General features: G+C 39.1%; 1 pseudogene; it reads left to right on the top strand.

Annotated features, from left to right (window-relative positions):
* Positions 1 to 273: 273 nt before the first annotated feature.
* The window catches only part of LOC124974811 (ankyrin repeat domain-containing protein 46-like), a 99,518-nt pseudogene continuing 76,717 nt past the window's right edge, over positions 274 to 23,074 (top strand).

Here is a 23,074-nt window from a genome sequence, read left to right as displayed (position 1 = left end):
GCCACATTCGACTGTCACTCAGAGGTGGTTCACTAGGCTCAGAGACAGGGTTGGGGCCTGAAGCCCTGTCCAATCAGAGGCACTGGGGCAAGAACTGTCCAATCCGCATGCAGTCAGCGAGGAGGGCGGACTTCTGAAACCTACGCTGGCATTGGTCTCAGAGTCCGCGATTCTCAGGATCCACTTCTGACTTTCCCTCTTGTGCTCAGGAGCCCCAGGTTTCTGTGTGACACAGGGAAGAAAAGACTCTGAGGGAGAAGTGAAGACCAGGAAATGGTGAGTGTGCTTCAGGCAGCTGCAGACTGGAGTGAAGCCCAAGCCCTTGGGACTGGCGGTGGCGGGAGCGGAAACTGCGGCGGGGCTGCTCCTGGTTCTCTCAGTCTGCCGCCATCGTCTTCCTCTGTGGTGGCTCAGCCCTCAGTCCCCACATCTACATATAGTGAGTCCAGTAGCTGGACTCTGTTCATCTTGTCACATGAATGCACAGTGTCCTCAGTCTCTGCCTGAAGCCCCATGAGGACATCGGGGTGCTGGCAGCTCAGCGTCTCCTGGGGATGAGAGCAGAACTTGGAGGGTCATTAGAGGAGGACGAGGGTGTCCCTGTGCTGACAGCCCCGCATCTCCGCAGGCTGTGTGCTGAAGACTGAGAGGATGGTGAAAGGAGGACCCCGACTCCATGGTTTTTCTGCATGAAAGGAGCTGTGGTCTCTAGAGACCTCAGTTCCTCCTTCCTGCTGAACTAGCTGAATATTCAGGAAGCACCATCTCAAATCCAGAACTCTGGATTCCATCCCGACTCTTCGGTGGTCTGTGAGTGAATTACTAAATTTTAGTTTTTATTTGGTTCTTTTTAGTTGCACATGACAATTCATTTTTGTATAATTATTTAAGCATGGCATATATATTTAATTAGGTCCCATTTCTTCTAGATGTTCATGATTGTGAAATACACTATCAAGTTCATGACTATCTACAGGAAAATTTTCTAAATTTTCAGCTCCAGTTCATATTCCCAATGCTAATTTTCCTACTCAACATTATCAATTTGTTTCCCAGGCTATATTTCAATTTGACAGAATATTTTGTTACTTCTCAAATACCAGATGGCACATGTTGAAGTTTTTATCTCATATTTGTGAACAATTTATGTGAGAGGGAAGCAGAGAAGTATCACTTGACCTTTTGAACAAACGGTGTGTGCCTCTCAACCCTCTGTCTTCCAAGGCACAGACACATTATCACAATATTTTGTGTTGAGATTCACCAGTGAAGAATTGACTGTTTGATGCTTCATTATCTCAACCTCTCCTGTCTTCCCAGTCCTGTGATTCAGAACTGACCCACATGAGACCCAACATCTGCTGTGTATAAAACTCCATGGGGTATGTAGTGAATATCAGCCTCTGAGTCTTGTCTTCTTGGAGAGCTGTTTGAATTGTTGGGTGGAGTCTCTCAAGAGAAGAGCTAGATGCCCTACATCTGGGAGGAATCTCTTCACATTAAGTGACTCTAAATATCATTCTAGTGGCTCAGGAGGCTGAGGCAGGAATATCCCATTTGAAAGGCAGCTGCAGCAACTTTTCCAGGCACTGAGCAGTTCAGCAAGACCCTGTCTCTAAATAAAACAGAAAAATGTGCTGGAGATGTGACTCAGTGTTTAAATGCCCCTTATTCCTCTGTAACAAGAAAAACAAAATTCTTCTAAAAGCCTTTTTTGTTTTTTAAATTTTTGCTACCATGAATAGTGCTGGAATGAAAATGGAGTTCAGCTAATTCTTTGACAGAATGATTTCAACTCTTTTAGATGTACACTCAGAATTATTACTGAATCACATATTTCTGTTTTGTTTTAAAAATGATTTTGCAAATTATTTTTTCAAAAATGTTACCAAATTTATATTCTCATCAATATTTGTACAAAAGTTTCCTTTTATCCATTTCCTTATAATCTAGAGCACGTTTTATTTTTCATGTGTTTTATAATATCCATTCCTACAACTGTGTTCAAGCTGCAGAAAATCCGTTTCCCTGGTTACCTTTAATCCCTGATGCAAGTTTGTTAGATACCAGGCTTCCAAGAAGCCACTGCATGCTGTAAATGTACAGGAATCTGTGATATTTTACCTTTTTATGCAAGTGTCATTGAAGATTTTAATCCACCTATGTGCTTGCAAGGCAAAACCAATTCATTTGATTGTAATCTATAGAGATTTGAACATGTTCAGTCACATTTAGTCCAGTGATTGGAGTTTAAGATTGTAGTTCTTTGAAGGAAAGTTGTTAAAGTTAGACAGTCAGTGCCTGTACAAATTCTAGGAGTAATTGTTAGACCTGGAGGTATTAGTGGGGTGAGTAGGGAAGGAACAGTAAACAGGAAGTGAACTGTCACCCAGTCTAACAATGGCATACTGTATTTTCCCCTATTAAATGCATGAATCAAGCCAGATAGAAACTCTAGTATCAGCAATAGCAGGTGGCAGAATAGTCTGTCAAATTTCTTGTAAGGAAATACTCATACCTTTGAGATATGACTCCTCTTCCCTGATACCTATTGATGAAATCCATGGATAAACTTATATACTCATAGAAAATCTCACTTTTTGTCATTTGATATTGTGTATAGTAGTTGCTTCTTTTTTTTCTGATAAATGGTCAAAGTTTTAGTACTAAAGCTGGAAGGGAAAAGCAAAGATAAAGAACTGTTGAAACTTGCAGAGGAAAAAAGAAGAGCAGCAACTGGTAACAAATCAGAAATCAGGACACTTCCAAGTTCCTTTAGGAAAATACCCCCAATGACTTAATTCAACCAAGGCTGATTTCTTGGTCACACTAATTGTTCAGTGTGTGTTGGGAGGAGACTTTACTTATTGCAGTCACCCAGGCACCCAATGTGAGAGAACTCCATCAGAGCCCATCTGTTTCCAACATGGAGACAGGAAATATACTGTATGGAATGATCTAGTCTCTCTTGATATTTTAAACAGTGGCACGCATCGTCTGTTCATGGTTTTTTTCAGTCAATGTAAGTCACAGAACACTGTCTTAAGTTCTTTCATTTTCTATTTTCCAAACCTCTTATTTGGATCTTTGGAGGTTTGAACATGCTCAGTGAACTTTGACCCCAGAGCTTGGTAGTTTAGGATGTAGTCCATGGAAGGAAGATGTTATAGATGAGCTATCCAGTGAATAGAAAACTTTCTTCCAAGAGGAATTGGTGGGGCTGCAGTTACTGTAAACGCAGACTGGGAGAGGGAGTACAGTATGTGCCAAACACCCACTAATGCCCCAAGTGTGCCATGGATTTTCCCTTTGAACTCTTTGATGCAGGAGCAGATAGAGAGTGGCCCAACTGTCACATACATTAACTGCTTAAGTATCCTAACAAATTTCTTTAGGCATAAAACATGTCCCTTGTGATTTAACTTCCCCTCTCCCCTGATCCCAGGTGTTGAAGACCATGGAAGTACTTGCATGACCATAGAAGACCACCACTCTTTCTGTGGTCTTGATACTTATTACTGCCTAGATTCTTCCCCTTAAGTACTAGGTAAATTGAGGTCTCTACCACAGCAAACTTTAGAATTAGGGTGTGTGTATATGGTCACAATGTTTCTCTCCTCAGGGTGACACTGGCTATTGGTGATTCTGTTCCAATTACACAGTATTTTGATAATCCTGGGCTAATGCCCAAAGCGATGCTAGGTTTTCTTCCACATTTGATGGCAGATATTTTCTCTGTGGTTGAATGTACATAAGTCTATTGACTCATTTATTATTTTGCCAAGAGGGACTTAAAGCAATATATTTATGCAATGTGTTCCTGGAGGAGGAATGGTCAGCAACATCATATAGTGTTACATTTCCAATGTCATCCTCCCTCTACCTGAGTATAAGACTTTTATTTTTGTGCTGGAGTTTGAGCCCAGGGCCTTGCACATTCTGTACACACACTTTCAGTGAACTGTGCCCCAAGTACAAACATCTATCTTTAAATTTGGTTGTATCAAGCCTCCACATTTAATGTTAGTCTCAATGTCATTGGACTTATATAGTGCCTTCTATTTCTGTTTCAAATACAAATAGTTTTTATATACCTATGGATTTATTTATGGATTTCTTTGTTTCATGATTGCTTTGTCTTTATTATTGCAAATTTACACTTTAATAATACACATTGGGGTCAGGAAAGGATAATGACTTTTTTTCTCTTAGAATTCAAAGTTTCTTGGATAAGCTTATTGCTGGATCTTCCATCTTTGGTTTTATGGTGCCCAGACCCTGTGCAGTTTGAGGGTTGTAACATGTCATGGGACTACTATGATCTATGGAAGGGTAGATTATGTATCTTCAAGTTTTCATGGCTACCTCAACACAAAGGAAGAGAAGCTTTATGAGCGTAAGCCAAGGAGTGATAGTAGCAACCAGAAGGTAGAATGATTCTCCCCTGAGTCTCTGAAGGCAGTGTGGGTGTGCTAATCCTTTGACAGTAGTCTACATCACTGAAACATACATCTGTAAAATATTAAGCTTCTGTTACTTTAAGCTTTGAAATTTTTGGTGTTGTATTTGAAAAAATATAAAAATACAGGATTTTCTGCACCTTAGACCAGGTGACCAAATTGAATTGTGTTAATGTGGTAAATGTCAAAGGTAAGCCATAGTTATGTAGATTGTGCAAACATTTGGTCATCATGATGGACCGGTGACTCCGTACTGTCAGAAATAGCAACACCTTGGCCAGGCAAATTCTTCACTGTGAACTATTAATTAACTGTGATCCTAAACTGCAGTTTCCTCATAATGCCTTCCATAACTGGGCATCTCTATATCTCCACAGTTTGTGTAGAGTGCCTAAAAAGGTCATGAGGCAAGACTCCAGATACACATATGTGTTTCCTGTGTGGGAGGATGTTTTTTCCCACAGGACTTCAGTTTGTTCTTTGTGCCCAGTGTCACCTCTTCTGAGTCTTTCACATTATAAGAAGGGTCTTGAATCTAAGATACTCTTTCCTCATTCTAGCTGCTCAAGGTTGTGGTAAATTCTCACATTTTGAGTTCCCTCACCACATTTCCTATTGTCTGTTTTCCCTCTTCAATTCACAGGATTATCAACTATTTTTCCCATGTACCACTGAATCAGACACAGCATATTCTCATTTTTCTCTAAGTAAATAATGATAGTTTAAAAATATTTATATTCAGGTGATTACAATTTCACATGGGAGTTTAGCAGATAATAATTGTCTGACTCTGCTGGGAAAATTCTATATCTCTCTTCCTTTAATCTTTGGTAGGCACAGACATCTTATAAGAGTGTATTTGGAAACTGTTCTTATTTGAAACTGGACATTCCCCCAAATAATATGTGTTGGTAGCCTAGTCACCAGTGCAGCAAGACTCAGAGATTGAACATATAGTATAATATAGAATCAAAAAGGTTCTGCTTCTTCAGTGGATGAGTGTGTCAGTATCTGCCTGTCATCCTGGGAGCTAGAACCTACTTACAGAAATGGTCACTGGCAGGTGTACTGTACAGGTTTATCTTCTCCCCAACATCTTCCTACCTCTCTCTGCTCCTAGATTCCATGAGCTCAGCCGGTTTCCTTTATGTGTTTCTTCCATGATGTTTATGTTTTGGAGAAAGCCTGTCATGGGCTGAATTCTTTGAAAGTATTATTCAAATTAAGTAATTCCTCTTTTAAGTTATTCTACTCAAGTGTTTTTGACACATAAATATAAAGTTGAATAATAAAGAAAGAACATGGGGCTGGGGAGATAGCTCAGTCGGTAGAGTGCTTGCCTTGTAAGCACAAGGTTCTGGGTTCGATCCCCAGCACCCAAAGCACCCCCCCCCAAAAAAAAAAAGAAAGGACACAAAGTGGTGTGCCCTAACCCACTATCTTCATTTTTTCCAAGTGATAAGTGTCTCAGCTGCCTGGGGATGAAATTCATGCCAATAAGAGTAAGACCTCTTGAATTTTACAGAGGCTTATTAGTCTCTGGTCATCTTTTCCCAGGTGATTGGCAGAGGAATGGGGAGATGATCAGGAGAGAATCTGGTTGTCTATGGCTTAGAAGGATTTCCTATTATCCCTTTGGTTCTACATAGGTAGTCTTTTGGGAAATGAAGATATGAAGATTTTCCTTCACTACCATCTTTTTATGGAGATTTGGTAGCCTATAAATTATACACTGGTTTTGAAAGGAAAATACAGAATTTATTTTCCCCTCTGATTTGTGAAAGAAGGAAGATGAAAACAAAATCTAAGGAAAATTCATACAAGTTATTGTGTTCCAGAATACACAGTGTCCTTCAGTAAGTAAAAATAGATATTGGAGAATACCACAGATGACCCAATGTGTGGACTTGAACAGTAGGTCTAACAATTAGCACTTTTCTTTTCTTGGTTTGTAACTTCAAGATTCGTTGACTAGTTCAAGTTATTTTTTTAATAATTGCAAAATGCTTTTTTTATTATTAGAGATTCAAACATTATAAAATGTATGCAAAGAAGAAGGACAGAGATGGATTTCAGAAAAATTCTTCAATCAAAAATTTTTGGGTGCTGGGGAGATAGCTCAGTTGGTAGAGTGCTGGCCTTGCAAGCACAAGGCCCTGGGTTTGATGCCCAGCACCCCAAAAAAAATTTCATCACCATTTTCTTTTCCCTGAATGCTGATAGTAAGTTTATCACATCTTTTCCATTTGGGGAGGTGATTTCAAATCAAATTCCAGAGCTTAACTTTGTAAATTCTATCAGAAAAATAAATAGATATAAGGAATTCTCCTCCATTGTGACTGCATAAAGATCAGTACATTTCCTCAAGTTTGTGTGGCAGATAAGTTTGTGAATTATGACTTGACCACATCAGATTTTCTCCTAAGAAATTGTGACTATCAACCATATATCCTATTCTCTGGATATTGCAGTTTAATGTTAAATCATTTTTATATTTTGCTTGTAAAGTGTCTCCAAAATCTGACTTGTGAGAAAATGCCAGAGGGTTCAGAGAAGAAGTGACTGGGTTGTGAGAGTCTTAACTCCATCAGGTATTTAATGCCGTGATTGGAATTAACTGTGGTAACAGAAGGGGTAGGATGTGGCTGGAGAATATTGGAATTGGGGCATGACTTTGGGGTATGTATTTTTATCTGGAGAGTGGAGACTCTCTTTTTTGCTTTCTGATTGCGATATGAGCTGTTTCCCTCTGCCACACTCTTCCACTGCTATGTTCAATCTCACCTCAATTCCTGAGAAATGGAGAGGACAGAATGTGTGGACTTGAATAGTAGGTCTAACAATTAGCACTGTCTTTTCTTGGTTTGTAAACTTCTGTAGCCTAAGACCTCTGAAACCATCAGCACTTAAATAAACTTTTCCTCCTCTACAATTTTTTTGGTCAGGTCTTTAGTCACAGCAGCAAAATAACTGACTAAAATAATCATATCATAGTACTTGACAAATCCTAGAACTGCTCACATAAGATTCATTGTCTACTAAGTCATTATTGCTATGGAGGTAGCAAGAAAATTACATATATATTTTCTGAAAAATGTAAGTACTTGATCTTTTTTTCTTGAATATATTGTAAGCACCCAACACATTTGTTTCTCTTGTACACATAAACATTTAGTTTGTGCAGGCATGTTCATGCACATCTGTAATCCCAGCTACTCAGAAGACTAATGCAGGAGAAATAAAAGTTTGACATTAGCCTTCACAATTTAGTTTGACCAAGTCTTGTTGGGACTAATGACATTTTAACTAACTCAGGCTGACTCCTTACTTCCTGGTGAGTGAGCAGGATCAAGGCCTCAAAGGTGGTTTTAATAGTTAATGATGATAAACTGGACCACCATCAGGGATTGGTTAACAACAGTTCCACGAAGCGTGTGATCAGCTTGTGCTTGCCATATAGTCCAATGGGACTCTTGCCTGCATGAACCCCCCTGCCTTGCTGACCTTTAAACTGATTGGTTCCTGCCTAGCCCCCACCCTACATAAAAACTGTGTGACTTCCTCAATAAACAAGTTCCTGCTGTGACGGGTATCCCTGATGCGTCTGATTGTCCTCCACCAGGAGGGCTGGGAGCAGGGCAGGTCAGTCAGTCTTACCTATCCCGGTCTGACCTTGTTGGGGAGTGTCCCCTTCCCTTGTCACTGGTTGAGAAGAGCAAGGGGGCTTAAGACCCTGACATCTGGCGCCCAACGTTGGGCCACTCAAGGCTGAACCGCAGCCAAAGTGAAGAGGCAGTTTCGAAGCCAAAAGTACCGGTAGATCGTGCCAAGTGAGTTCCTGAGGTAAGGCATCCCTAAAAAGATGGGGCAAACACACACCATACATGGTGACCCTGTACTCTCAGCTCTTAGACTCATGCTGAAGAGTAGGGGCCTTGAGTTGTCTGATACACAGGCGGAAAAAGCCTGGGACACCTTTACTCGGGTGGCTTTTTGAGTTCCTGCTGCTAATCTTTTTGACAGGTCCACATGGGATCGTGTAGAACAACTTGTTAGGAAGATGGAAATCGGTTTAGGGGAGGGTCCCCCCTTGGGAGTCTACCCTACATTATCCACCCTTAAGGCCTGCTGCTCTCCAGGACCTCCCAAAGGGGGCTCCCAGCCAGCTCCTCCTGTTGCATCTCCTTCCAGAAACTTGCCACATAGTAAACAACGTTGGGAGACCTTTAATGAGGAGCCCAATCCATCTCCATCTGCTCCTCCCGAGGTTGAGGAACCATGAGGGCAGCCAACCTCTACACATAGGGAGGGCCCACTACCGCCCCGGGGAGGCTCATTGCCACCATCTTGTCCGGATGGCGGAATATCTTTCCGGTGGCCATTTTATGATACTGGGGGAGAACGCACTGACTCTACCCTCCCCCCTCCCTGTATGGCCTTCCTGGTAAATGCTAACCCAGGGGGTAACTGGCCTGCTAAATGGTACCCATGGGAGGCACAAGGAACTAAAGAAAGCTGTTTCAGAGGAAGGGCCCAATTCCCCTTGGGCTGAAACCATCCTCCAGGGCCTCGCCCACCAGCAGTGCACCACTCAGGATTGGAAGAACCTAACTAAAGCTGTCCTTCCTGGTCCTTTATATCTAAAGTGGTGTGCCTTTTTTAATGAAGAATGTCATGCTCAGGTTGAACGGAACCAGGCTGCTAACCCTCCCATCCCGGTTACTTATGGGATGCTCTCGGGGTCCAGTGACCAATTCCCTACTGGCCTCTTACAGGCTCCCATCCCGGCCCCATATCAAGAACAAGTAAGAGCCCTAGGGTTGGTGGCATGGAAAAAGCTAGAGGAGGGCTCCTCAGAACCCCCCATCACAGGAATTACCCAGAAGGCAACTGAGGACCTAGCAACCTTCATTGAAAGGGTAGAAAGAAGCCTTCAGAGAAAATTTCCTCCAGGGCCCCTAAGAGATCAATTTGTTAAAATGTTAGTTTGGGAAGGAATGACTACTGATCACAAATTGGCCTGTGCAGGGATGAAAGATGGCTCCATGGATAGGTGGATAGTGACTACCAAAGATATTGGCATGCAAGTACATCAGTCTCAATCCTTGGTTGCAGCCCTACAGGCCCAACCTGCCTCACTTGCTGAGGCTCTCACGGCAGCCTTGTCACCAGTCACAGCTAAGGGCATAGGAGTATGTTATGGCTGCGGGCAACCAGGCCACTTCAAGAGGGATTGCCCCACTGGTTGGGTGTGTTCTGAGGCTCTGTCTGGACGCTCTAGGGGTTCAGCTCAAAGTCCGACCAGTGCAGCTCAAAGGCTGACCACCCCCAAAATGCCTTGCCCAAGATTCAGAAAGGGATTCCATTGGCAGAAGGATTGCAAATCTAAATTCGACATTGAGGGGAAACCTTTAAACTAATCAGGGGGCACCCTCCAGCACCGTCACACAAAGGAGGTTTCTCCCCCAATAGCCCCACTAAGGCACATTGGACTGTTCCCATTGTCCCCAGAGTCAGGCCAAAAATGGACATTTTTATAGCAGGAAAGAAATTCTGCTGTCTCATCGACACTGGAGCAGATAGGACTGTGTTAAGAAAGGAGGAAGTTCCACCTCAATGGAGGTTGATTCCTGGCCTCCAGTTGCTTGGGGTAGGAGGTAATACTAAATCAGAAGAGACCAAAGATTGGCTCAAATGGTGGGATGTGGACAGTGCCCAGGGAGATGTGCACCCCCTCATGGCCTCAGGTCTTACTGCAAATTTACTAGGACAGGATACCTTAGGGGAAGCAGAGGTCTATATACCAACTGATCACAAGGCAGTGTATGATGACCTCCTTGAGCAAGAGGAATATGAACAACAATTTAATCTATCTGGCCCTTTTATCAATTACAGAGGAGACCCTCTTTTTGAGGCATCTGGGCAGAAGGTCCCAGCTCCCCTGGTAAAGCCTCACCCCCAATCCTAAGGGCCACTGTTCCAATAACATCAGTCATTCAATGACTCCCAGGTCCCCCAATATGTGTGGAACAGTGGCCATTACCCCAAAATAAGCTTCAACATTTAAGAAATATTGTACAAGAACAACTAACTTTAGGTCATATCAGACCATCTCTAAGTCCCTGGAATAGTCCAGTTTTTGTCATCCAAAAAACATCAGGAAAATGGAGAATGCTTCAGGATCTCAGGAAAATTAATAGTCGTATGGTTCCAGTGGGAACCCCTTTAAGGGGTCTTCCCTGTATCCCCTCTATCCCAGGAGATCTCTTACTTCTTATTATTGATATCAAAGATTGTTTCTTCTCAATACCACTCCACCCAGATGATTGTGAGAAGTTTGCTTTCTCAGTGCCCTCTAGCAATTATCAAGGACCAGATGAACGTTATGAATGGGTGGTTCTACCCCAAGGCATGGCAAATAGCCCTGCATTTTGTCAACATTTTGTTTCTGAGTTTCTTCAACCCCTACAAAAAAGGCCACAAATTACTTTGTATATTTACATGGATGACATTATTATAGGAGCCACTAATACCCTACAACTAAACTCAGCATACAAAGAACTCCATGGCCTTCTGGAGAGAGGAGGACTACATATATCTAATAATAAGGTCCAAACAGTCCCTCCATTCAAGATACTGGGAACTGAGCTTAAATTGGATTCTGTTTGTCCCCTTAAACCTCAATTACTCCTCCAATCCTCCTATTCCTTGGTTGATTTACAAAAATTATTAGGGGAACTTAATTGGTTGAGGCCATGGCTTCCTATCTCTACAGAGGACATCCTCCCTCTCTTTGACCTGCTACAGGACAAAGATCCAACAAACATTATTACCCTAACTCAAGACCATCAACATATACTCCAAAATATACAAGCAGCCCTTAACTCTACCCGGTTGGCTCGATACTGGCCTGAAGACCCCCTTAGCCTCTGGATTCTCCCCAGTTCTCAGCTGTCCACTGCAGCCATAACTCAGTGGGGAGAGCCCCTTCAATGGGTACACGCAGTCATAGGGGTGGCTCCTAGGTTCTACACTCACCTAGACCAATTGGCTGTTCTTACAATTAAAGTCAGGGATACTGCCCTTAGGCACTATGGAAAAGAGCCTAATGTTTTGAGAGTGCCCTATCGCCTGTCAGATTTTGAATGGGTTCAAAGGAATAACAATAGAGTATCCTGTGCATTGGAGTGTTTCTTAGGGAAGATTGATTGCCATTATGGGTCAACCAAATGGGTGTCCTCATTTTCAAAACTAAAATGGGCACCCACTATACTTTTTTCCTCTAAACCCCTCCCTAAAGCTGTAAATGTATTCACAGATTGAGGAAAAGAGGGATCCGCTGTTGTAATTTACCCCCCCTCTCCCAGAGTAGTGAAACAGGAAGTAATTATCCATTTTGAACCAGTTATTGGGTCAGCACAATTTAAGGAGTTATATGCAATTGCTATGGCCCTAACTCAAGTACAAGAACCCATGAATCTTTTCTCACACAGCCTATATGTGGTAAACCTGCTACCTACATTGGTCTCTTCATATATCAAGTTAGATAAAAATCCTATTACCCCCTTGATGATCCAGGTACAGTCCTTGTTAAAGGAGCATGCTGAACCCATATTTTTACAGCATCTAAGAGGACATCAAAATCTACCCGGCTCCCTTGCACAAGGCAATGCTGTGGCCGACCAGTTAGCCACATCAGGGACTTCAATAGTTATGGCCCAACCTCAACAGGACTTACAACTAGCCCAAGGCCTTCATGACCTGACCCATTTAAATTGGAGAGGGTTACATCATAAGTTTCTTTTGGTCCCCACAAAGGACTTAAAAAAGATTGTAAGAACCTGCAAATTTTGCCTAACTTTCTTACAGGTTCCACCTCTTCAATCCCCTGGGGTAAACCCCAGAGGTCTAAAACCTAACATTATCTGGCAAACTGATGTAACTCATTATACACCATTTGGAAAATTAAAATATATATTCATTTCTATTGATACTTACTCCCATGCCTGCTGGGCCACTGCTCACTCTGGTGAAAAGGCCAAGCACGCTGAAAGCCATTTCTTACAATGTTTTGCCATTTTAGGCTTGCCTCAACAAATCAAAATGGATAATGGACCCTGTTTTACAAGTAAATCATAACAAGAATTTTTCAACAATTGGCATATTAAACACACTACAGGAATCCCATATAATCCAAAAGAATAAGTCACAATTGAAAGACATAATAAAGCTTTAAAAAATCAACTAATAAAACAAAAAGGGGAAAATAACCCCCATGATCAATTAAGAACAGCAATGCTTACATTAAATATTTTAAATTTCTCAAAAAATCAGCCTTTAACTGACTTCCAACGACACTGGGCCAATCAGGTGCCTTACCTGAAAGTTGAAGTTGAATGGAAAGATCCATTAACTGGATGCTGGCATGGTCCTGATCCACTAATAAGTGCTGGCAGAGGTTTTGGATGTGTATTCTCAATTGGAGAACCAAACCCTATCTGGGTGTCCGCCAGAAACCTCAAATACCATCAACCAGAACAATATAATTCACCCAAGAGCACACCCTTTTGAGGTATGTTTACTGCAAGTATTCTAAAATCCCTCCTCCTCCTCCAAATTCAACTCAGCTGTTTCTGCTTCCATTCCCCAGCCCAGCCCACCTAGTCCTCCTGCCACGAGGTCCCACATATACCGGTGTGGAGGGAGTAACCAGCCCAACCATCAGTGGCATGTCCTAGTAAGGAGTATGATATAGTAGCCCCAGTTCCCACATGTATTGGGAGATAATTATTTCACAATTTTCTGCATCCAAACCTGAATTGATTACTAACCAGGAGTAAGGGTTAAAATGCTCTAGGTATCAAGTTTATGCTGGAACATTTTAGCCCCTTTCAGATCCAGATCTCAGTCAAGGCTTACATTGAAATGTAAATAGAGAAAGCCTGAAGACTCAGTAGGAGACAGGTCTCAAACCCAAGAAAAAAGAAGAAAGAAAAAAAAAAAGAGCAAAAAGTCTTACCTGAACTCCAGCAAAAGTAAATTTTATGGTGCTATACTAAAGTAATTAACGGCCGTATCATTTTTCCAGGACTCTTGTTTTTTTTTGAATTCTACATTTTTTTTTGAGCTCATGAATTTTTTGATCAGTTCTATTTTTTTATTCAACTAGTTTTTGAACATCTGTTACATTGCGATGGAGATTCACCTATAAAGTTTCAAGGCCTTTGATTTTGTGTTATGTGTATGTCGTGCTGTCTGATGTCATCTTTTGTCTGTAACAAAACTGAGCGCTCCTAAAATTAAAATTTAAAAATGGATCCAAATATTTTTAATTCACGTGATTTAAAGAGGTTCAATTTAATTTGGGTAAACTAATAGAAGTAAAATGTCTTGAAAATAACTTGCAAGTCTCTAGTTGGTCAAACTAATATAATGTTGATGTTTATAAAATGTCTAACATCAATTTTTCTAGGACTTTACTCCAACAAGAAAAAGCTGGCAAATACTGTTCAGGACACTCATCTAATATCTTGGTTTTTTTTTTTTTTTTTTTAAGAAAATAAGTGAATTAGAATTGACATGCATGGGATTACTCAAATGTGTTTGTAGAGAAAATTGTTTTGTGTCATCACTAAACTAAAAACAAGGTTACTAAGAGTTATGTCCTAACAGATACAATTCTATATACAAAGGGTAGCAAAAGTTTCAACTGTTTCAATTAGAGTACTATAAATAACAAAATATTTAATCTTGTTAAAATAGAGTAATTTATCTAAATTCAGAAACATTGTGGTATACAATTATAGTTAAACAACTAGTTAGAGTATTGTACTACTCTTTGTATATTAAATGTGTTCATATTTTCCAGGTATACAAGTTTTTAAATCAGGGAATTTATCAAGCTGCTATTCTCCAGAATAAACTTCTCTGTAATGGTAATTTTAAACTTATATAGAATATATTTTATTGGGGATTTATTTCTATCATTTAATGTTCTATTATAGGATAGGGTATATGTAAAATTTGTTACTTATTACACTGAGAAAATTTTAAGTGTAAATGTATTTCTAAAGGTTAGAGCCTGATTTGTTTAAAGGTTAATATTGTGAAATGTAAAAACATTTTGCCACACAAAAGGAAAGTTAAAAGCTTTCTCAGCATTTCTTTAATTTAGATATAATGTTAAATTGTGTTAACTAATGTTCATATAGACTCAGGAGTAAATATATGTAAACTGCTTAAAATGACATTTAAAAAGCGTGTAATGTGCAGTAGCAAAAATGGGACAACAGTGATTAAGATTAGGGTCTCTGACCTCATAACTTTGGACAGTGGACTTCCTTGAGAGCTACGCAGAGTTCCTATTATTGCACTTTGCAACTCTACCATCTTAGATCTACAGCCTCAACTTGAATCCTTGGCTGCTGTTGTCCTGCAAAATTGTTGTGGTTTGGATCTGCTAATGGCGAAGGAAGGAAGGCTTTGCCTGTTCCTTGGTGAGAAGTGCTATTTCTATGCCAACCACTCTGGCATTGTACAAGATAAAATCAAAAGCCTACAAGAAGATCTGGAGCATTGTAGGAGTGAGCTCCACTCTAATTTCCTCTGGACTGGGTTACATGGGTGGCTCCCCTACCTCCTCCTGCTTAGGGGACCGCTAATCACCATTATCCTTGTGTTCACCTTTGGGCCTTGCATAATCAATAAGCTTATCCATTTACTGAAAAGCCAAGCTAAGTCTGTGCAGCTCATGGTGGTCCTACAGCATTATACCACCCTTCATAATGATGATTGGGAGCCCTATAGGATCATGGATCACTCGCATCAGGACACTGGGGTCTAAGTGTTTCTCCCTTAAGTCCTGCTCCTCCTGAAGGGCCCGCCTGAAGTGTAAGGTGGTAGTCAAAGATGGGTAAGATTCATGGGGAGCTCATACCGACCTAAGACAGTAAATGAGGGCTAGAGCCTCATTGTCCAATGACGGGTAAGGATGTTGCTCTGCCGTGGACAACCTAAGACAGGCACACCTTCGAGTAAGGCAGACCCCCAAACTGCTAGGATGATGTTCCCTGATGGGTAAGACCCTCCCAGGGGCAACCTAAGACAGACACACCCTTAATATAAAACAAAAAAGGGGGATGTGTTGGGACTAATGACACTTTAACTAACTCAGGCTGACTCCTTACTTCTTGGTGAGTGAGCAGGATCAAGGCCTCAAAGGCGGTTTTAATAGTTAATGACAATAAACCATACCACCGACAGGGATTGGTTAACAACAGTTCTGCAAACGTGATCAGCTTGTGCTTGCCATATAGTCCAATGGAACTCTTGCCTGCATGAAACCCCCTGCCATGCTGACCTTTAAACAGATTGATTTTCGCCTAGTCCCCACCCTACATAAAAGCTGTGTGACTTCCTCAATAAATGAGTTCCTGCTGTGACAGGTCTCCCTGACGCGTCTGATTGTCCTCCACCAGGAGGGCTGGGAGTGGGCGGTCAGTCAGTCTTACCTATCCCGGTCTGACCTTGTTGGGGAGTGCCCCTTCTCTTGTCACTAGTTGAGAAGAGCAAGAGGGCTTAAGACCCTGACAAAGTCTCAGAATAAAAAGAAAAAATATAAGGAATGCTATTGATGTAGCTAAGTCATAAATCAGTTAATTTTCCTGGGGTTCAATACCTAGTGCAAAAGAACATAAGCAAAACCCACTGAATTTGAGTATTTTTACTCACATCACATTCAAACTGTATAAATAAAATTGAATAGAGGAAAGACCTGAGCTCCATGACTTCCTGCTAAAACTAGTCTTGAGACTACAATAGGAGTTCAATGAAGGTACATGTGTTCTGCTTCATTTAGAGGCAGATTTTTAAGAGTTAGATTTGAATTGTAGATAATCACTCCTGAGAAAGAAGCTCAGAGAAGGATAAGAAAGCAAATGTAGCGGGTTGTCAGGTATGTTCAGGTCATGGGCTTCATTTTCCTTCCCAAATACCATGCATTTTAAACTTGCAAACTTCCATCCATGGTAACATGTCTTAAACCACTTTATTTTCTTTTCAAAATAGTTAATTTGTAGTGTTTTATATTAGGAGCTTCCCCTTAATTTTTGTGCACTTCATTTTTATTCATGATCTGTAGTGATGAATTCATGATCTGTAGTGTTGAACATATTTTCTTTTTGACATGTGAATGTTGTAGTAATATAGATTTGCATTGGTGCTATTGATGAGTCATTAGATTTTGCTAAAAAAGTAAAATATACTTTTTTTAGCATTCCATTTGGATGTTCCATCAACTTCAAGAATTTAAAAATGCACATTATAAAGGATTCTGTTCATTGCCTATAGTAACATAAAGTTTTGAAACAGGATAATTAGAAGAGTCACTCTCAATTGCATTCAGGGATCTCAGATCTGTCTTTTCTTGGCTACTGTTCACCCACATGAGTCTTGGCAAGGCCTATTTTTGTCTTCACTGCCTAGAGGAGTCAGGATGGAACCATCTCATTTGGCAAATTAACCCAAATTTGGAGCATTGAATCATGGTTCCTATCAGACCAGGCAGTGGCTCTGCAGTCTCTGGAAATCCCCATCCATCCACTCCTCAGTTGCTTTCTCAAGGAAGCCCCCTCCCACCTGCCACAACTGCCCAGTCTCTCTAGAGGAAGATTTCCAAAGTTCTCTGTGCAGGTGTGAAGTTTTTGAGGATTTGAGATGAACCAGCTAAGTGCAAAAATCAGATATGTTCTGTCTGTCATGCTGTCCTGTACAAAACTGGACTACCTGTCCACCAGTGTCCCAAACTGCCCACCACGTGCTTAAAGGGACTGGGTCAGTCCCACATGGGAGACAATTTAGGGCATAACCTTATCTTCCCATGTGACTCCACTGGCTCAGGCTTGATGAAATTTGGACTGCTGTCCCTTGTGTGGGCATTGCAGACTATCATGGCCTATGATTTTTTTGCCCTCCAGGCATGACCTGCCACCTGGACCTCTAGCTCCTCTGAACTTTCCAACTCCCTGTGCCAAGTCCTCACTTGGTGCCAGCACCTCTTTTCCCTCTGTCAATCTTCCTAGAGAAGCCCTGTCCAAGTGTGACATGGGAATATTTCCAACACTGCCATTGGGTCAACCCATCAATTCCTTTACTATGACAAGCATGATGTGCACCATATTAACCTAGAGAATCAGCCTGAGGTGATTGGGAAAAAAGTTGACATGGTGAGGAAGGAACAGATTCCAGCTGGAAACCCATGCTCTGAGAGTGCAAGTTCATTTTTCCCATCAGTGTCTGTGGACTTGACCCTTACATCTCCCCTGGGGGCACAATTCTTTGAGCCCAATTCAGTGATCTTTCCCTCAGTTTTACAAGTTCAAAATGGATGACATTAATCTTGAATCTTTTGACATCCCTTCCATTAAATCTAAATAACTTTCTCATAATTCATATTAGAAAGATGTTTATTATACTAAAGCAAACCAGGAAAAAAAGAGACTCAGTCTCTAGAATATTAAAGTGTCTGTTCAACTACCTTTTATCACTTCTATAGCATGGAGAACATGCACAGATCAAACTTCAAGTAAAACATTTATCAGAAGAAGATCGACATGTTGCTCTACTTTTTATTTCATTTTGCTTCCTTTGGCCACTCATCTAAAAACCATGATACTGTCCTTTTATGTGCATTGACACTTTATACAAAACCTATCTGCCAGATTCTTCCCAATAATGATAATGGATTTTTCTTTATTATTAAGTATCTCCTCAGAATTTTTTAAAATACTCTGTGTAAACCACCATGTTTTATGAGTATATTAGTTATTTTTTCTTTTTCATTCCTCTTGTGACTTGGTTTGGAGAACAAAAATTCTCATGTTGTTTACTAGACATTGGCTTTGTAACTGGAGGCTTGAAGGAAATCATAGCTCTGTATGTTTTTATTTTATTCCACCTCAAGGTCAAAGGCATACACATTCAAATCTCCTTACATCTTCAGTAAAAGAAATAATTAAAAATGCCTATTTCTTAGTACATTAAAATTCTAAAATATAGTTCATAGATGAGAAGTGAAAAATATCAAAGAAAGTGAAAGACTCAGAATATTTAGCTCTTTATATTGTTCTTCAATATTATATCTCAGAAGTGTCATAAAAAGCATCAAATATGATTTTAAATAATTCAATATTTCCACTTTAATTTACATAAAATGTTATCTGTTGTTTTAGTGCATAAAACATTGCCACTTTTGCTTATGTACTAAAATGTATAATTTAATCTATTTGCTTTTATTGCCTTTTTAATTTGTTTTCATTACTCATCTCTTTTATAAAGATTGTCAATAAAAGCTGTAAAATTGTTTTAACTTCACTCTTTATTTCCCTTTCTCTGAATTATAGGCCAGGTCAACTTGCAAAAAACTCAAGAAAAGCATTAATTGGATGTTTGACAAAATGTCCTCAAAGATTTAAAAAAAAATAATTACCACTGTCAATAGATTATTTTGGGTTTATGCATTAAGATATGAGAAACTCTTGGAGTGATAGGTATATATTTGGAATGCATAAAAAGGATTATCTTTGCTACTTGTTATTGTAGCAAAATGCACAAACAGCTTAAAATATTTCAATTCAGATTCATCAATGAACTCTCCTTTAGTGTTCTACTTCATTGTTAATCAAGAGGTTGTCTTGGACCAATGTCATTAGCGTCACTAGAGAGCTTGCTACTATTCAAAAACTCAGATCCTCTCCCAGGACTACTGACTCCATCTACATCACAGCAACGTATCCAATCCATGTTTGTGCTCATTACAATTTAGGAATCACTCTTCTAACTCACTACAACTTTCTCATCTGAGAAATATATAAAGTTCATTTTATAAAATATAAATATAGTCTCCAAATGTACATCCTCATATTTATCTTAATTTCACATTTTATTTCACAAAAGTGTAGTATTTGCACTTTTTTTAGACTCCTGTCATCCTCTTTTGTCAGAGATCTTTAATACATTTGACAAGCCTGTTTTGCTAAGAAATATTTTATTGAATAACTGAGGTTCCTCACCTATGTGAGAGCCAGGTCTGTTAAGTCTCATCAGGTCAAATGAGAAACTCTGTCAATGATGAAATGGTCAAAATGCCATTTATAAACTTATTCTTATTTCAGGAACCATTGACATTCTGGGATGTGGTCATTGATTTCTCTCAAGAGGAATGAGAATGCCTGAACCTGGCTCAGCAGAAATTATACAGAGATGTGATGTTGTAGAATTACAGAAACCTGGTTTTTCTAGGGTGAGTGAGTTTCCCTTCAGAATTCTTGATTCACTATAAGTATTGAATGTCCTTCCTTTGTAGAGTGTCCCTTGGTAGGTTCCACTGTGCATGAATGAGTTTCAGATACTTACTTTCATGGGAATATATTGAAAAATTGTTGATATAGACAGGAAAATGTTAATTATATTTCTTTTTTATTTTTAACATCATTCTTGATATGATGTACACCCCTCACTTCAGATTTGTCATAGAAATTCAACATTATAATATATTGTGACCTATCCCTTAAAGTGCAATGTATTTTCTTAACTTTGATTTGTTCCTTTTACTTACTGTTGATAGTTTAAAGTTGGGTTCAGGATTTCAGGATTGAAATGCTTCTTGTATATTCTAAAGAATCTGTCAGGAAAAAATATTTGGATAAATAATTTTCCAGAATCCGGTCTTACTCTAATGAACACAGTACTAGGACATAAACTTCAGTCATTACAAGGAGGATTCCCAACAGTCCTTCCACTTTCCAATAAAGAATCCTCACTGTCTCCAAGCCATTCCTAGTTACCTTTATGGACCAAAGGAAAGATCCATGGAATCTAAAGAGACAAGAGACCATAACTGTTTTAATCAGTTTTTTTTTTTGTTGTTGTTGTTGCTTTTTTTGTTTTGTTTTGTTTTGTTTTTGTCTTTTTTTTTTAACCACTGGACCAAAAGATATGATGAGACCTTTTTAAGGAGGAAATTTTACTTGGGGCTCCTGGTTTCAAAGGTCCTTGTCCATCAGTAGCCAGCTCCATTCCTTGGGTTTTGACATGAGCCTAACATCATGCTGGAAAGGTTTGGTGGAGGAACGTGGTTCACATGATGATAGCAAGCTGAGAGATACAGACTACAGGGATTAAATACAGAGGCAAAATATACACCCTAGAAGTGTACCTCCAATGAACCACTTCCTCCATCCAACCCTACCAGACCACAGTTACCTAGAGTTCAATTAATTTTATCCAACAGTCTATTCTCTGATTGGGTTAATGCTCTCATAACCCAATCATTTCACCCCTAAACCTTTCACATCATCTCACACATGGATTTTTGGGGATACTTCACATCCAAAATATAAAAGCAACCATATATACAGGTGAGTAGATATGAATATAACCAGAGACCACTCATGATAAGTCCCAGTGTGAAAGAGGAAACCACAGTTTAAAATGTTAATTGAGAAGCTGTAATCCAATAGAAATAAATTTTCAGAAACCTTGTTTTATTTGCAGTCATAAAAGGGCATGCCCGTCCCTGTGCTTATCATAATTTCAAATACTTTTAGGCTTCTTCTTTCCCTTAGTGATTTCCTGAGTACATTCAAAGTAACAGTCAAAGTACCCCCCTTTGTCTATTAGGATCTGCATGGTCTGACATCTCTTTATTGATTTTGAAGGCCATTAGAAAACGCGTTCACATTTGTGAATGTCTCTAGTTTAACTCATGGCAATGTATTAATATCCTAAAATAGTTTCTCTAATTTATTTAAATATTTATTCATTTAAATTTTCTTCTCAGTTTTCTTTATGAATGATTGTTCTGGGTATTCTGTTAGTATTTGCTGCCATGTAATGAATGTTTCCTACTCACAATTCCAGTTCTCTTTGAGTGCATAGTCATGGCTGAAAATTATTATTGCAAAGAGGGTTTTTAAAATAATATGGTTATTGATGATTTTATGGATAAAATTTAATATCATTCTTGTGCCCATGTATGTCTTCCATTGTTTAGAATAGGTAATATGCTGAGAAGTAGGTTTCCTCTCATCAATAAATAATATTTTAATTTTTGTAATCTACATATTATGAATGAATATAAATTCCCTTTTCTTCACATTTTGGGACAATATGCATTGAAATATGCATTAACCATGTACCTGTGCTCTTAAAAATACATGTTTTACTTTTATAAATATTACCCTTGTTTTGTTTATGATTGCATATTGTGCCTTGTTTCTTTTGTCCATTTAGGTATTTGTTTAGTTTATCTAATTAAATATACATAGATATATGTACATATACTACTCAGTATATGAGGTTTGTACCCAGGGGTGCTCTAATCCTTAGTTACATCTGTAGCCCCACTTTATTTTTATTTTGAAATAGCTTCCTGAAGGTGTTCAAACTGACTTCAAATTTGCAATTCTTCCTCAGCCTTTCTGTCAGTTAGAATTACTAGCATGCCTATCATCTATTTATTGATAAAACGCTTCTTTTGTCCAGGATGAAAACTTTAGCATTTTAAACAGGGGCTTTTAAATCTTTTTACATTTCTGTTTGTCTTTTATGTATTTTTTAATTTAAATGCAATCAAACCACATAAAATTTAACTTACTGTTTTAATATTTTAATTATTGTTTAGTAGTGTTAATTCAAGTTGTTTTGCAATATCTTTCTAGGAAGCTTACATCTCTCACAATAAAGTTAGATTTTCACAAAAAAACAAGTGTTCTTTGTCTCCCATCACAAACAGCATTCTTTCTGTGCAATGAGATTGATTCCTTTAGATGTCTCCTATAAGCAGCATCATACAAGATTTTGCTTTTTTGCATGGTTGTTTCAGTAAGCATGATGTCTTCAAGATGAATCTTTATTATAGATGGTATGCAATTTCTCATCTCTGTAAAGTAGAAAAACATTTTGTAGTTTTTTTCCAACCTACCCTCATCCATGCATATGAAAGGACATTTGTTTTGCTTCCCTTGTTGTCTTTCTTGGATGATTTAATGATCTCAAGTATGTAACTATGTCTTCATTCACACATATGTGAGGATTTATTCTGTTGTGTTCCATATGGCTACTTGTCTGAGTCTATGTCCATATTAATCTATTGAATACAGTAGTTTATTCTGTTTTAAAATCAGAAGCATTACTGAAATTTGTTTCTATTTTGAATAATTCTGAATTATTTATAAACATTTATAATTCCACAGGACTTCAAACACAGTCTTTGTGTTTTTGAAAGAAATAATATTGGAATTTTGATAGATTATACCAGGAGTCCAGATCCTTTGGGTAGTATAGACAACATCTAATATTATCTTTCATTTCTTGAATGAGCCCATTCAAGAGCCACATATTTTTGAAGTTTCGAATGTCACTTTCCCTTTTGATTTCTAATTTACTCTAGTATGTTTTTAAAGTTATTCAAATATTGTCATTTCTTAAGGTATTTTCTGCTTTTAAGTTGGTCAATCCAGAATATTTCATGAGCTATTCAGAAGATTGGTTCTGTAGTTCTAGTTGATTTATAATATTTCTTGAAGTCTTCTAGTCCCTATTTACCATTCTGCCTG

This window comes from Sciurus carolinensis, unplaced genomic scaffold (genome assembly GCF_902686445.1).
Source record: "Sciurus carolinensis unplaced genomic scaffold, mSciCar1.2, whole genome shotgun sequence".
Lineage (NCBI taxonomy): Eukaryota > Metazoa > Chordata > Mammalia > Rodentia > Sciuridae > Sciurus > Sciurus carolinensis.
This window is presented reverse-complemented; position numbering and strand designations above follow the sequence as displayed.